Source organism: Fundulus heteroclitus, unplaced genomic scaffold (genome assembly GCF_011125445.2).
Source record: "Fundulus heteroclitus isolate FHET01 unplaced genomic scaffold, MU-UCD_Fhet_4.1 scaffold_179, whole genome shotgun sequence".
NCBI lineage: Eukaryota > Metazoa > Chordata > Actinopteri > Cyprinodontiformes > Fundulidae > Fundulus > Fundulus heteroclitus.
The window spans coordinates 17370-27500 of NW_023396591.1; positions in this window are offsets into that span (position 1 = coordinate 17370).

The window sequence follows — 10131 nt, forward strand, 5'->3', positions numbered from 1 at the left end:
CTTACCAGTATAACAAATTGTGCAATACTCTTTTCCAGATGATGGACTGAACAGTGCTTTTCGAGGTGTTCAAAGCTTGGGATAATATTTTATAAGCTAACTCTGCTCCAAATTGCTTCACGTCTATCTCCCTGATCCCTCTAATCTAATCTAAATCTTATTTGCTGTGTTTCTTGGTCTTCATTATGCTGTTTGTTCACTAATGTTCTTTAAAAAAAACTCTGGGGCATTCATAGGTCAGCTGGATCTATCCTGAGACTAAACTTTATAGACATGTATAGGTCACAGATAGCAAATTAGTGCACTGTTTAATTTTGGGGTAACAAAGTAATTGGACCGACCGCATTGTACAATACAGTCTTCAAATTGTTTATTTATATAAATGAAACATGCATCATTTCCCTATCACCTCATAATAAAGATTTTTTTTGTTGTTGCTTCACAACTTTATTCACTTAATGTACCTGATTTGTTTTGGTTGCCAGCTGCACCATGGGAACCCCATAAATCCTGCATCATGTTTTGCACTTTTTCTTTCACCCCTGAGTGTGGTGGTTCTTATTATACCTCAGAAATCAGTAACATTTTACTGTATGTTCTGTGTCTCTAAAAGAACAATGATGCAATCACAAGACTGCTTTGTTTTCCAGGATGCATAATTTATGGCTCCAGCGTTTCCGTACTAATGCTGTCTGTCAAACTCATAAAGCCAGTCAGTGTTCTGAGAAGCTCAGAAAGCAGTTGTCCTGTTTTCAGTTATGTGGACAGGTTAGAGTCTGAGCAGTGCTGTATTGCTGGCCAACTGTTTCAGTGCAACAAAGATGTTAGCCACCTGAGGGCAGCAGACCACTGACAAATCACATAAATCCTTCTGCCAAGGTCTCCAGTGACCAACACACTTCCATATAATGACATCTTAACCAAGGTCCCATGTTCTGAAAATTTGAAATGAGCATAGAACAAAAATAGATGCATATGGCCATTTTAAAAAAATAGGAAGTTGTGTGCTGATGAATTACAACTACAGAGCATGTGTGTGTGTGTGTGTGTGTGTGTGTGTGTTTGCAAACTTGGGCTAAATAAATCTAGTGGCAGCATCAAACTTCAAAGTAATTAAAAATATTTTGTTATCCAAAATCGATGATAAAGAAACTCAGACCATCTAAGCTTATTTGAGGAATAGTTTTAAACGGTTATAACAGTGAGAATAAAGGATTTACTGTAGTGGTGTATGTTTCAGCAAAGATGCAGAATCCTCTATCACTATGGCACAAAAAGCACAGTAAAGTACATTATGTTTTTTATGCGATGAAGCATTCTTTTTTGCTTTAGTTCTCAAATAAAGCTAGGCTTCTGTTTTCATATAATCCAACTAACTATACTGCATTGTCATAGACTTTTTGACTTAGTTTGCTACATTTGTCGCATTTAAATTGTGTGTGAATTTTAACCTGTAAAGCACTTTGTGGGTCTTCTGTGTGAGAAGCGCTACATACATGCATTTTACTAGGTTTCTTTATCTCCTTTTTCAGCCGTTTTTTAACCTCTCAACAGAATGTTGTCAGGTCTGGTTTTGGTTGAAGGGGCACAAATAGTACATAGTAAGACCCCTAAAGCAGTAAGTGGATCAGCTTTATACTATTTGCATATTTGAATATTACCTAATTGATTAATAAATCTAATTGAGCATCAAACTTTGAAACTCAGATGTTTCTTTCATATTTGTTGCCTCAAAGGACAGAGGGGCTGCAGCCTGCTGACTAATATAGAAATAAGAAAATGTTTGTTGCTGCTGATTTCCTGCACTGGTCCAGGCCGATTACACCAACCTCAGGTCTAGCGGTTTTGTCAGCCCCACCCCTCCTCTGCCCTGACAGGATGTGTATGTGGTCAAAGTTCCAGTGCAGTAACGACAACAACTCGGTGAGGGTTACTCCGTGAAGCCTGGCTTTAGTTTACTGTGTTGGACCTTTACTTTTATATATTATTTAAACGTATATTTATCTTCTCAATTTAATTCATGCAATTAGAAAAAAAGGCAAATACAGACAAAATGCAAACAGTCAAATGCATCAAAAGGGATCCAAAAATAATCTATTTATTGGATTGCTTAAGTTTGCAGAAGCACACAGAGAACTTGATTGTGTTTCAATCAAACCACCACAACCACATGTAGCTCAAGTGTATTGGCAAGGGTTTCCATCCAGTTGCTTTAAAAGACTTTCCTTTAGAAGTTGAACATCTTTTTGAGCTAAGAAGTAATTTATAAATTTGCAGAAATGTCTTGATATGTCAATTTTTCTGGAAGATCTTAATTTTAAATCCAAATAGTATGTTTTCTCTGAGCAAATGCTTTTAGTTTCAATGCAAAAAAGGCTCCCAACTAAAAAAAAAGAATAAAATCATATCAGTATGAACTCTATTTTAGAAGGGACAGTACACAGTTTAAACACAAATGTCACTATTTGATGCACAGTACCAGATTATAGCGTAAGCTACTTTGTATCTGCAGTCCCATGACAGGTTACAAAATAAACATAAACATGCAAAAACAAAGGAAAACAAAAAAGTTAAAAACAACAGCCTACCTTCAACTCACCCACAGAGACAGACACACATGATGACACAGACTTATGCATTGGACTGCACACACACACACACACACACACACACACACACACACACACACACACACACACACAGTCAATGATTACAAACCTCAGACTTTTTAACTGATTTTTAGATTGGATTAAAAGAACTCAGAGAGCTAATAGGTCCTCACATTATCAGGCTAAGTGTTCTATTGCTTGGTAGCCTTAATCGTAAAAGTAGATTGACGAGTAACAGTACAGCAAAATGGTGTGGTGCAATCTCTCACAGATTATATTCTCAATGATCGTATTGACTCTGAGGGGCAAATGAATATATCCAACATCAGATGCAATTTTGTAAACAAGACACATGTAAAATGTTAAAGTAAAAATATGTTGTAATTATGGTCGTTTTCTCAAGTGATGGAAGCTGAACCTTTTTTCCCCCTTATTTTTTAAAATGCAATGCTAATTTGATAAAACACCCATTCAGAAAATCATGAGCATGAGGCCATGTTGCTCTTTGCCCCAGGAAATTCCAAACATTTATATGTGGTGAAGAAGTATAGATGTAAGGCAAGGCAAGGCAAATTTATTTACATATAGCACTTTTCAGTTACAAGACAATTCAAAGTGCTGTACATGAACAGAAAAACATTATAGACATAGGAAAAACAAAGGAATAAGCTAAATAAATCCTTGACTAGACTTCTTTCATACATTACAGTTTTTCTCAAATGCTAAAACACATTTCACAAATGTTTCGTCCATGTTCTCCAATGTCTAAACACAACACCCTTTTCTAAAGCTACATAAACACAACCACACCTTCTCCCTTCAAAACTAAAACTTTCACACCCAAAGAGCAGCTCGAAGCTTTCAAAAATGTAAACACTATACACATCATTACACACTACAGCAAAACAATTGAAAACACAATGCTCAATTTGTGAGAAGGTTCTTTGTTTCTTTACTGCCAATGCATATTTTTAGAAACTTTACAATTCTGGATCTTCTTAGAGTTCTGCAGAGGATTGGGCATTTAGATTTGTGATTTTCATATGAAGAGTATAAATCTATAGTAAATTCTGTACACTACTGTAACACAACTCACTGCAAAAGCAGAATCTATTGCACACAACAGTACTCTTGAAAACATGATCAGGGTGTGAAGTTTTTTTTATTCATTTTACAGTATTTACACCACAATCACTGTGCGGCATCATGTCGCTGAGCTGCATCAGGCCACATCACCTCATCCACATCACAGGCTATATTGTCTCCTGCCAGGCAACTGTAATATCCTCTGTGAAAATGTGAAAGTGCACAGGTGTTCAGAACAACAGTCAATCAGGTAGCATATTACTGTATTGTCCAAAAGTAATGTAGGCCACTGAGCAACACAGTATGTTTACTAACTGTACTGTGAACATGGATGTATACTTACTTGCACATACTCGTAATGTAGGTCTTTGTGTCGTGCAGAGTTTCGCTCAAAGGGAACCCTATAGACTTGTTTCATCCGCATCTTTTGGCGCCGGAGAACTCGGTCTATTGTGGCCAAGCTGACATGATCAATGCCCTCAAAGTTCACATTATCGTCAATGACTTTGTCTCTGATCTCCCGGAGTCTGATGAGGTTGTTCTCACAAACCATATCCACAATGGGGGTTTCTTGTGCTGCTGTAAATATGGCAACCCGCCCACCTCTATGTGGCATTCTTTCAACTCTAAAGAAAGAAACGTGTCGTCAATTGACATGTTTTACAATACAGTAACAACTGATTTGAAACTGTAATAGACTACTTTCACAGGCTTGTAAAATTGTATTGTGACAAAGAAAGCAATAGAGTACAATACCTGTTGTGTTGTCTGAATGCCCTGATAATGGTGGCCACGGTGAACCTACTCAGGTTTGGACAGACTCTTAGTCCTGCTTCAGCCATTGTCATGCCATGGACAATGACATGGTCAATGACTGTTGCTCGCATCTCGTCCGTAATGATGGTACGAGGTTGTCTTGCTCTCCCTCCTGGACCTTCTCTCCCTTGTTGGACTGCTCCTCTTCCACCATGGCCTGCTCCTCTTCCTCCTTGGCCTGCTCCTCTTCCTCCTTGGCCTGCTCCTCTTCCTCCTTGGCCTGCTCCTCTTCCTCCTTGGCCTGCTCCTCTTCCTCCTCTGACGCGATTACCTCTTCCCCTGACTCTGCCTTCATCCATTGTGTTTGTTTGGAATCTTCAGCAAACTGTGCACTCTGAACTTGCTTTTATACATGTGGTCACAGGATTAGCAACAGGTGTTTTCAATTTTGAGTCGTTGTGTGTAATGAATGACGCCAGGTGTGTTCATTTTGTTCAAATAATGCTGACTGTGGCAAGCATTTTGCATCACATGAGCTTTCATTTGAGAATATGAGCAGAGTTCTTTTGCAACTTGTGTTTTAGCAAGGAAAAATGTGTTAAGATTTATGTGAATGGAGGATTGTGTTTTGTGAATTGTGTCTTCATGTGAAATGTGTTTATGATATTGGAAAATGACGGCTAGATTTAGTAAATGTGTTTAGACAACTGGTCATTTGGTTTAGAGGATTGGCTTTTGTGTTTTAGCATTTGAGAAAAACTGTAACAAGCATGCATAAATACTTAATTGTTTCTATTAATAATAAGTAATTTGTCCAATATTTCCAAAGCTACAAATAGAATAACTTATTTTGTTTCATTGTTTCACTGGAATGAGCTTCATCACTGAAAATTCAAAAAATTTATTGTATTCATAAAGCAAAAGTTTGAGGTCTCTGATCTGACCTTTCTCACACCACAGCTAAAACAGAAAGCAGCATAGTAAGGGAAGAAAACACAGTAGAGGTGGTGAGTCTGTGTGCCTGTGTGTGTTTGTCTATGAAATTTCCCAGATAGCACTTAAAGCTATAGTCTTTGATAGTGACGGGACATTATCAGTCAGTCTATTACGCTCTGTTCAAGGTCACAAATGTCACAAGGAGTCTTATTTACATAACATACAGGAGAAATTAAGATTTCCGGGTAACCAATTTGGATAGCAGCATTTGTTATGGTACAGCAGACTCTTGATTTTCTCTCTGCCTCAAAGTCTCACTGGTTCTTCTCAATGGCGATTCCACAAAAGCCAAAATTGTGGTCATTCTGCAAGAGTCCAGCTTCCAGCTTTCTCCAAGATGTTGCCATTCTGCCAGCAAGTTCAGGAATCGCAGCTGGCCTGCAGTTCTGCTTACACAGCATTTCAGTCTGAGTGCTGGTAGCGGCCATATCCCTCTCATACTTCAGTAAAATTTGACATGGGTCGAAACAGCTGCTGACTTTTTTACAATTTGTCAATACTCCAGGTAACCATCATTTCCAAAAAGCAGAAATCCTAATAAGACACTATTAATACAAGGATTTAAAATCAAATAAAAATAACCTTATGAAAACAAAAAATAAAGTTTCAAATACTGATTTCATTCATAAACATAATGTTCTCAAATACCAATGACCCAATGTGAAAAAGCAACTGTGCCCTATACCTAATAACTGGCAATGATTGTAAAAACTGCAAACATTCAAAGTCCCTCATTACATTACATTACATTGCTTTGGAGAGAGGTTAGCAGCCTGAGAAGATAACACTTCCACCATCATGTTTGAAATGTCTGTAGGATGTTCTTTCTCTCAAAGGCTGTCATTGTATGCCAATTGTAAAGGGACACACACGTTCCTAAAAGGTTTCACCGTTGTCTTATCAGTCCATGGAATCTTTTCCCAAAGGTTTTTGGGATCATACAAATGTTTTTGTTTTGCCAATTTACCCAGTTTCTTCACACGTGTTGGGTTGTAGCAAAGGAATCTCAGACTGTTGCATCCACCAGGATCTGCCCCCTCAGTAGGGTGCCAACCAAGCTCCCACAGACAATCGTCCTCATTTGCCCGTTGCTCCTGGAGCGACACAGGGGGGAAACTTGTCCTCTGCGAGTGGAGGACCCGACTGGGTTTGGAGAACTGCTGGATGGATCTAAGCTAAGACCTTCTGCGTAACCAGACAGTGAAGGGAAAGAAGCCATCTATGCGGAAATCTTGCTTTGTTTTTGTCAGCTGTTGCAGAAAACTGACTCCAGAGGCCCGGAGCGGCCTCCCGCCTGCAGCCAGCACAGGAGTCATTTTCCCAAGCTGAGAGCAAAATCTGGACTGAAATTGCCCGCTGCAACCGGGAATATTTAGCATTTTGGATTGTCTTGGCCCAGTGTCCTAGCATGTGTGTTGTGTTCCCCAAGGACAAACACACTGACTGCTTATTAAATGCCGCCCCAAGGGTGAAAAAAAAACACAAACCTCTCACCTTTATATCATAGTGTAGCAGATGTGGAATCCCTGTTTGTGCTGTCTCCACTACTTTAACCAACACCTTTTCTTTTTGTAATGTTTTTTTTCCTCTGTTAAAATTAGTCCAAAACTATCTACATTGTTCTTTCTCATCATCCATGTTTATTTACTCTGAACTCACGTTCAGTCTGAAGAGGTTGGGTAAGATTTCCCGCTTGATATCTGAATGTTTGTGAGTGAAATTTGTTTGTGTGGTTTTGTACTTGCCGTCTGACCAGACACTACACACTGTATGAGCAAACCTGTTCTAACTACAATTTTTTTATTGGTATGTGTGTTGTCTCTCACCTTTTGAAAATTGGCTGACAATTTTAAAATCTTGCAGTGTGAACAAGACATTAGGCCTTCACTGCTATAGATGATCTTCGAGTTTCTGGTCGACAACATATTTTCTGCCACTTTTTCATAGCCAACAGTAAAATCAATCATTTGTTTTTGTCTCAAGTTACTATAGCAGAAAAATGCCTGATTATTCCAATTAGAAATGGTTCTTACTGTCTGATTGACAGGTTTGTGCTTGATTAATTGGTGAGTTTGAAGTGATTAAAAAAAGTTGAAAACTGAAAAACTGGATTTTTGAAACAATAAATATATTTTGTGGGAAATATATTCATTCACATTGACAAGAAATTGTCACAATCCACTGGTATAATGTTTTAATCTTCATCTGTTTTGATTTTTGATCATTTTCTTGTTAGGCCTTGCATTATCCTATTCTCACCTGTATTCATTATTGTTAGAGGTTGTAAAGTCATTTTTATAATATCCGTGCTTTACACACAGTTTGTTTTAAGAACTGCTCCGGCCTCAGTTGTTGATATAAAATGTGAATGTTGTGACCAAAGGCTCTGTCATATGCGGAATATCACATGTCAAACACATTTGACACAGTTTTAGCACATTTGGCAATATTGTGCCAAAATGTGACAAAACTGATTTGGTCCAAACTTGCTGCAGTTATAGTAAAAAAGTTGATAAATACAATCTGAGGTATCTCCTAGGTTTTCAAATGGACTTTTATAGTATTTTTCACTGTTTACTGTCTTGCTCAGGTACCCGGAGTGACATATGGAATTTCGAACCGGCAATCTCGCCAAGACGCAAATGCCCGGCTCCCTAAACGAGGCCACTGGTCACGAGCCATTGCTGTAATGTTTTTTATTTTTGATAATTTTCTTGTTAGGCCTTGCCTTATTTTATTTTCCCCTATATTCATTACTGTGTGATTATTTTCACCTGCTTTCTGCCTCATTTATCCACCTTCCTCTTTATATATTGATCTGTACTGGTTTCTTCTGATTGCTCCATGGACCTATGACTCCTGCTACTGCGTTCCTCTGTGCCTTATATGTTACTGCCTGATAGCTTGTTTGAGAATTATTTGTTATCAACCTTTTTTGTCTATTCTATACTCTGTGCCTGGGTCATCCACTAACATCTTGTCATCTTGATTCTTATTCAATCCACCGTTTTTTTCTAATATGAAAACTGACTGACTTGTCATTTTAAAACTGTAAGCTGTAAGAACATGGAAAAAGACGAGACTGAGAACAAGAAGTGAAGCAAACAGTAAGCAGCAGATACATTTATTTTCTCGTGAAGTTCTGTGGAAAACAAAAATAATAATGCCTTTTATTTGAAAGCACCTTTAAGAGCACTCAAGGACACTGCGCAGAGCAAGCAGCATAATAACAATAATGATAAAACAGCAAATAATAAAACTTTCAGTGAACTAGCAATCACAGAGAGTATGCACTTTTGAACAGATGGGTTTTGAGTTCATACTTGAACTGGTGGAGAGTGTTGGTATTGCAGATGCCTGGACGGCGATAATTCCAGACTTTGGTAGCAGAGTGGGAGAAAGTTCTGCTTCATGGTGCTGAGGCGGGAAGGAGGAACTGTGAAGTGAACTGAAGAGGAGGATCTAAGTGTGCGGGAAGGAGTAGACAAGCGAAGGAGGGGGTAGCAAAGTTGTGGATGGCCTTGGAAGTGTACAGAAGGATTTTGATTTGAATTTTGAATTGAAAGGGGAGCCAGTGCAGCTGCTGTAAGACTGGGGTGATGTGATGAAATGAGGGGGTTTTGGAAATAATGTGAGCAGCTGAATTCTGAACCACTTGTAACTAATGGAGATATTTTTGAGGAGGGCCAAAGAGAAGAGAGTTACAGTAATCGATGTAGGAGGTTACAAGGCTATGTGCAAGAATTGATGCAGAGTTTTGGGAAAGGGTGTAATGAATCATAGGAGCTGGCCCCGATAGTTCACACAACACCAGGAGTACGTTTTAATAAGTTTATTGAAAAGGAAAGAAAATCCACACTGACAGGCTTCAGGAAGCGGGACTGGCAGAACTACAGGGGAGAGAGACAGGGTAGTGGCCGAAGGCTTGCACAGGGAGAATGTAATAGCTTCAGAGTAGCCACTATAGGCCGTGGAGAGGAAGCGAAACGTCTTCAACTACGGAAAACAAGTCCAGTTGCTTTGTTTTTTTACTTTTTTTGGAAAAACTCATTGTTGCTGTATGTGCCCTGCTTATTATCTATAATCAGTCGAGCTATCACTACAGAGACAGTAAAGGACCTTGTCTGGAGGATTAGCAAGGAAGTTGGGACAACTCAGTCTCACTGAATGATGTGGAAACAGAATTTTCACAGTTTGGTTCCTCAAACCATAGGTTTTATTTGGGCTAATCATTTACATTGGCCTGCAACCAGGTCATGTAACTATCAAGTTTCTCCCAGCTTAAATAGAATGTCTGCACAAGTGAAGTAGAACTCTGCATCCACAGAAACCACCATAGCAAAACAAATAAATGAAAGATTGTCTGCCTTCCCAGAACAAATATTATGGAAATAATGTGCATACTTCTCGCTAGAAATGTAATCAGAATGCTTATAAACACAGTTGTTTTCTTTAAAAGTGGAGTTTTCCACATGAAGTATAGGGAACAGCAGCCATGTTCTTTTTTATGATAAACATAATAGTTATTGTTTTCTATAGAATATAAAGCTAATGGAAATACACAGGACATTGTTTTTATTTAATGTGTGAAGTCTAGTCTCTGCCCTGTGACCAGCTCAGTTTCAACAGGAGGTCTTTCAGTTAAATCATCATTAGACTTAAAACTACTCTTCGTATTGGTGTG